The following is a 7,815-nucleotide window of genomic DNA, read 5'->3' as shown; positions in this document are numbered from 1 at the left end:
ATATGGTAGCTTACGTAAATACAATTCTGAACCATCGCGACAACGTTATGATTAGTTAATAAATGTCCTTACACCATGTCTTTGAAACTAAAATGGTAGATGTGATGGTGGAGGTCCCTTACTTTACGTGGCGCTGAAAATCTTTACTTTGGAGTGTAGTACCCATCTAATGTATGCAGTTCAGACTTTGCTAGGTGAATTAGTCGGCAGTCGTGGACGAAGTGCGGCAGCAGATACAGCAGTTGAGGCGGATGCCTTGTCCCCTTCGCCGGGCCGCGCTGGAGAACATTTGGTGGCTGCTACTGCCTTCGTGATTGCCTGCTTCTGCCTCATGAAGGACCCACTCTCGCTTCTTTTTCTTTACTCGCTACTCAATCAAGAAACACTCTCACACTGCTTATTTACGTTAATACGAGGGTTGGAACTTTAATAGTGGCAACTACACTCTTGGAAATGGAAAAAAGAACACATAGACACCGGTGTGTCAGACCCACCATACTTGCTCCGGACACTGCGAGAGGGCTGTACAAGCAATGATCACACGCACGGCACAGCGGACACACCAGGAGCCGCGGTGTTGGCCGTCGAATGGCGCTAGCTGCGCAGCATTTGTGCACCGCCGCCGTCAGTGTCAGCTAGTTTGCCGTGGCATACGGAACTCCATCGCAGTCTTTAACACTGGTAGCATGCCGCGACAGCGTGGACGTGAACCGTCTGTGCAGTTGACGGACTTTGAGCGAGGGCGTATAAGGGGCATGCGGGAGGCCGGGTGGACGTACCGCCGAATTGCTCAACACGTGGGGCGTGAGGTCTCCACAGTACATCGATGTTGTCGCCAGTGGTCGGCGGAAGGTGCACGTGCCCGTCGACCTGGGACCGGACCGCAGCGACGCACGGATGCACGCCAAGACCGTAGGATCCTACGCAGTGCCGTAGGGGACCGCACCGCCACTTCCCAGCAAATTAGGGACACTGTTGCTCCTGGGGTATCGGCGAGGACCATTCGCAACCGTCTCCATGAAGCTGGGCTACGGTCCCGCACACCGTTAGGCCGTCTTCCGCTCACGCCCCAACATCGTGCAGCCCGCCTCCAGTGGTGTCGCGACAGGCGTGAATGGAGGGACGAATGGAGACGTGTCGTCTTCAGCGATGATAGTCGCTTCTGCCTTGGTGCCAATGATGGTCGTATGCGTGATTGGCGCCGTGCTGGTGAGCGCCACAATCAGGACTGCATACGACCGAGGCACACAGGGCCAACACCCGGCATCATGGTGTGGGGAGCGATCTCCTACACTGGCCGTACACCTCTGGTGATCGTCGAGGGGACACTGAATAGTGCACGGTACATCCAAACCGTCATCGAACCCATCGTTCTACCATTCCTAGACCGGCAAGGGAACTTGCTGTTCCAACAGGACAATGCACGTCCGCATGCATCCCGTGCCACCCAACGTGCTCTAGAAGGTGTAAGTCAACTACCCTGGCCAGCAAGATCTCCGGATCTGTCTCCCATTGAGCATGTTTGGGACTGGATGAAGCGTCGTCTCACGCGGTCTGCACGTCCAGCACGAACGCTGGTCCAACTGAGGCGCCAGGTGGAAATGGCATGGCAAGCCGTTCCACAGGACTACATCCAGCATCTCTACGATCGTCTCCATGGGAGAATAGCAGCCTGCATTGCTGTGAAAGGTGGATATACACTGTACTAGTGCCGACATTGTGCATGCTCTGTAGCCTGTGTCTATGTGCCTGTGGTTCTGTCAGTGTGATCATGTGATGTATCTGACCCCAGGAATGTGTCAATAAAGTTTCCCCTTCCTGGGACAATGAATTCACGGTGTTCTTATTTCAATTTCCAGGAGTGTATTTATTTACAGCTCGTACAAAATAGACACGTGTTTCAAAGTTTTGCTGACCTTCAAAGTAGTCGCCAGCATTGTTTATAACCCGTTGCCGGCGATGTGGAATTCGTAGGATACTCTTAGCAGTGCCAGTTGTGTTGACAATTCGAGCGGCGCGGTGTACTGCCTGACGAATTTGTAGCAGTTCTGAAGCGAATGCCGTGAAGTGTTTCCTTCAGTTTAGAAATCGAGATGAACCTACGCAGGCTTAGGTCCGGGGAGTACTATAGGTGGCATAGCAGTTAGCAGCCCCAACAGTCAAACAAATCAGTAACTGCTTGCATTGTACGAGCTTGAGCATTGTCCTGCAAAATGATGATCAGGTCCTACGGAAAGTGTCATCACTTCTGTCTCTAAGCTGGTCGTAGGATGTGTTCCAAAAATGAACAGCATAGAGGCAGAAGTGATGACACTTTCTGCAGGACCTGACCATCATTTTGCAGGAAAATGCTCAAGCACGTACAGTGCAAGCTCTTACTAATCTGTTTGACTGATGGGGTTGCTATGTGCTATACCACCTGCTGCAGTCCCCTGACTTAAGCCCTTCTAAGTTCAACTCGATTTCTAAACTGAAGGAAACACTTCACGGCATTCGCTTCAGAACTGCTACAAATTCGTCGGGCAATAGACCGCGCCGTTCGAAGTGTCACACAACTGTCACTGCTAAGAGTATCCTACGACTTTAACATCGCCGGCAACGGGTTATAAACAATGCTGGTGACTACTTTGAAGGTCATTAAAACTTTGAAACCCGTATCTATTTTGTGCGATCTGTAAATAAATAGTTGCCACTATTAAAGTTCCAACTCTCGAACTTTAGATCCTTGTGTGGTTCTGAGTAGTACAAAGATTTAGTATTTACTTTCTTTGTACAAAATCAAAGTTGCTCTTATTTAACTATAAATACAACAGTATAAGAATATATATACGAAGGGGTACTGAAAAATAATGCTTCCGAATTTTTTATGTGAAAACTCTTAAATTTTTTTAAATAAAACTAAATTTATATACATTCTACATCTTCATTCTACATGGCTACATATTTGTTTTTCAGCATAATCACCTTGGCGACGAACACATTTCTCCCATCGAGAGACCAGTTTGTTGATACCGTCACTCTATTTTGTTGATGGAGACACAAACTCACCTCTGGTTGCACCGTTTCATCACTATCAAATTAAAGTAATCCATATGTGTTTCCTAAGTTTTGAAACACTACAAGCTCTGTCACACACATTAAGATCACCGCCACCATTTCCTTCATTACGATCACGAACAACGCATTGTCGAACGTTCCTGATGTCGATACAATCATCATCGTACACAGCTTTCATTCTTCTGTGGATTTCAATTGGAGGCAAGTTTTCTGCGGCTAGAAACTCGATCATAACATGCTGTTTCTGATGCACCGACATAGTTACGTAGCACACCGATATGCTACACGCTACTGTGCCGAACTCTCTAGCGGCAGAGGGGCGCAACTTGCTTCAGGGAAGCGGGAAAGTCGACCGAGTAATCTGCATAGCATGTAATACCTCAACCAATATTGAGCACAGAATATAAAATTCAGAGGCATTACTTTTCAGCACGTCCTCGTAATAACATAAAAGCTTTCTCTTCGTACTTGGCTCTCAGGTTTTCCTCCAACAACAGTTTTTTTTATCTTAGTGACATTCGCCGCTCTGTCTTTGATAGCTTCTTAAAATACTCAAACGCTTCTAACTTTCTATCCTTCAACAGTACTGCGCCATATCTGATGAGTTTGAGGGAAAAAAATGTAGTGGAAAAATAAAACAGAACCCTTACAACGCAGACGCCTCTCTTGTCGTCTCTGCCCTGGAGTTGACTGAACGTTTCCGTGGCGTTTCCGCACTTAGTAAATTGACCTGTATCGCTCAGCTTTTCTTTCTATTATCTGTACTTCCTCTATGAATCCTATCTGATACGGATCCCAGAATGACGAACAATATTGGAGTACTGGTCGAACGAGGTTTGTGTGTGCTATCACTTCTGTGGGTGGACTACATATCTTAAGAATTCTTCCATTGAATCTGTCTGGCACCTGCGATTAACTGCAACCGGTCTTTCCACTTGAAATCGCTTCGTATGCGTATTTAATAGATGTGACTCTTGCAGTGACTGTTGCAATCCTAGAATACTGTCTTTCTGCCAATTTATGCATAGACGTTACATTTTTTTATGTTGACAGTCAACTGCTAATGTGTGTATCAATTCTATACATTTTGCTGTATATTTGAAAGGTTTCCAACACTTCACCACACTGTCGAATAATAACACAAAAAACGATCGTGCAGTGTATTTTCACAGGTTTGCGATTGACTCGATGAGTTTTTGATTAGTAGAATCCTATACTATTGAATGTTTAAGAGAAACGAAAGGCACTTTGTGTATGCCTCAAGGAAATAAGTGGAGCGCTATTGTTTTAAATATGCATCAGCAATTCAACAAATAACGTCGGCAGTTCTGTCGGAATGATCACTGACGATGGTTTTGTCTATGTGGAAGTGCTGCTATACGGTGATCGTAAGGAGAATTCGCAATAGGAGAAAATAATGGCTGCTGTCTTTCAAAGTAAATTTATAAATGTGCATAAATGTCCATAAAGCAGCCCTTCTTCGTTGTATGAAGGATTACAAGGTTGTTTTCAATATTGTGTGTCTTGTGATTATCTTGTGTAAGTCGATCTGCGAACGTGTATTTGCTACCTTTGGCTTGTCTTTTTAATTCCCTGGATTCCTTAAATCGTGTTTTGATATTTCTTTCGGTTTACCCGATGTAGCTCACCTTACAATTAGAGCACTGAGTGTTGTGTACGTCACTGTTTTGGCAAACATCATGTGTAGTGTGTATGTCGTGTATTATAAGGCGTGAAAGAAACGGTTGAGATTTATATTCAGTTTGTACATTACATTGTTTGGAAATAAATAGAGAAACTAAGAATGATTCCAGGAGCCGAAGAGGTATGGGTCACAAGCATTGTTGCTTCCTCGGGCCTTATATCAGGTAGTCTACGGACACGTTGGCGTTAAATTGTCAGTCACAAACAGAAGCTAAATTCATCGCTGAACCCACAGAAAGACTGCCATTCAATGTCCCAAATGACTCTGGTTCTACACCATGCAAGTCACAGGCAAGATGCAGGAAAAGCAATTTCTTGTTTAAATTAGCCATATAATTCACAACTGCTTCACTTTATGGGATATTATGGTTTTAGATGATTTCTTGTGCATTTCTAGTGTTCGGCAGTCCACCTCTTTACACTTCAGGTAATATTGCATAAGCACCATTGAATCAAGTTTTACTTTGATTTGCTCGGTATCCTCTCTTCCTGGGCGAGGCGAAAAAAAGTTAGCATCTTCCGTCGAGCCGGCCGGAGTGGCCGTGCGGTTCTAGGCGCTGCAGTCTGGAGCCGAGCGACCGCTACGGTCGCAGGTTCGAATCCTGCCTCGGGCATGGATGTGTGTGATGTCTTTAGGTTAGTTAGGTTTAATTAGTTCTAAGTTCTAGACGACTGATGACCTCAGAAGTTAAGTCGCATAGTGCTCAGAGCCATTTGAATCTTCCGTCGACTGTTTTCAAATGGCGTAGTTATTAACAGGCCAAGCAGTTTATAAGAACAGCTTCATATTCAGGCATTCACCTTAAGTATGAGGGAATATCGATCGGATGCGAAAGTGTATATGTGATGGACGCGCATTTGACATAGCTATGTAGTTTCCTCTTCTACGTACACCGAAGACATATAGTTTTGTATAGATTGCGTACGAAGATAATATTAAAATCGCAAAAAACTACACACTGTGCATAGCTTCGCTGCTGCGCACTTACATGGTATACACATCATTCGTGACGTGGAGGTTAGCCATTACACATAATCAGACAACGAGCAGAAACAGACCAAAAGTTCAGTTTAAAGGTTTATTGTTTGTCTCCACAGCTTGAAGGAATGGGCACCGTGCTAAAAATATTATTTTTGAATTTACTCGAAGGGCACTAGGTTTTTAGTTACATATCTATGAGATCGAACGCAAGAATAGCATACCAGGAACTGTATCCATGTTAATATTAAAGTTGCGATCAAGATGTTTTGTACATATTTATACTTCACGCAATGAGAGCTGGAACACCAATAATTCTTTAAAAAATATTTGCTACCTTAGATATTTATTTATTTATTTGCTGTCATTTACAGACGACCTGCCGCCTATTGACTAAGACAGGTCGTGTTTTCACCATATTATATTGTACATGTAGGTAATATACAGATTTTTGATTTATTAGTATTTTAAGGAAGTGTTAACCATGTTGCGGATTTAAATGCTTCTAATCATAAAACTGTTGGAAAATGGAAATGTTTAAAAGTAACAAGATAGAAAAATGCGAAGATATGAAAGAATTTAGATTTATAGACTGCCACCACGGATACTGTCCAGTTGGGGGCAGCTCAGAAAGACAGCGAGCCTCTCGCTCCTGGGTACCGACGGCCCGATCTACTACTACACGCCGTACGAGGGCGAACAACTGCAATGTTATCAGCCTCTCGCCCTCAGACGACGTGATCCTACATCTTTGTTAGGTTACTCTACACAACAGCATGTGCAGTCCTCTGTTTTAACATCTCCCTTACAATCTAATATTACTGTCTAATAAATAATTGTTTTTGTGACACTTCGGTGACAAATAGTCCTTACTCTATGTTTGTCCGTCTTCGTCCGTGGCACTGTCGTTTGATCTGTGCAGCAAAACATATTATTGACACTTTAACAAATATGAAACCTAAAACGCCGGGAAAACTTCAGATCGCATATCAAATACCTCTACGGGGAGGAAATGATTCAACAGATGAAGATACTGGACAAGCTGTGGAACAAGAAGGAGCGACTGCTGTGCTCACTTGCGTTCCTGCTTAGATGCCGAGACGGTTCTGTCGTGCCACCTTTCGCCAAGATAACTTACCACATAAGGACTGCAGCGGCCGGGCGCATCATGAGACGAGCCAGCTTAGCGCTGGTAAGAGAGAGAATTCATTACACTTGCCGCTGCCTGGATGACACTTCTAAGAAACTGCTGGATGTCCATCTCAGGATATATTCAGTTCTATCTCCCATATTATGGGAATGGGCTGACGCTGCCACCTGGACACAAGCGGACGGCGTACGAAGAAAAGCTACGAGTAAGCAGACATCGAAGTTTGAACGCCTTGTAGCACGACAGAAGACTACGCAAGAACCACCTAAGCGTACTGTCACCAACTTTACAGGAAGAACGATCAATGACGAAGCAATGTCGGTTCTCGAGAAAGGATTCAATTTCGTCCCGACCCCGACATCTCTTCCGATTGTGGACACTATAAGCAGTGTGGAGCAGGCCACCTACACTCTTCCAGCTAATGAAGAAGAAGAAATACGTCATGAAACGTGCCGTGCGCTCACCAGGGCCGTACCACTGAAACAGAACATCTCGAAGGAGGACAGACCGGCCATTCGCGAGTTACGCAGCGATCCTGAGTTAGTGGTCTTGCCTGATGACAAAGGCAATGCTACAGTACTGCTCCTGCACTCAGAATATAAGAGCAAAATGTACGAACTTCTCGATGACGCAGCGTGCAGAAGGATAGAAAGAGACCCTACAAGTCGCCTTCAAGAAGAACTGTTGAACTTCTTCGCAGTACCTTTGATGGAAAAACTGTGAAGAAACGTCGACCACGAGCGGCTGCAGCGCCACGACTGTATGGGCTACCAAAGGTCCACAAGGATGGGACACCAATGCGTCCAATAGTCAGCAACATAGGAGCAGCAACCTACGAACTGGCCCAACACCTGACGGATCTCCTCAGTCCATTTGTAGGAAAATGCGAACACCACATCCGCAATTCCATCCACTTTGTGCAACG

The sequence above is a fragment of the Schistocerca gregaria genome, chromosome X, assembly GCF_023897955.1.
Source record: "Schistocerca gregaria isolate iqSchGreg1 chromosome X, iqSchGreg1.2, whole genome shotgun sequence".
NCBI lineage: Eukaryota > Metazoa > Arthropoda > Insecta > Orthoptera > Acrididae > Schistocerca > Schistocerca gregaria.
This window is presented reverse-complemented; position numbering follows the sequence as displayed.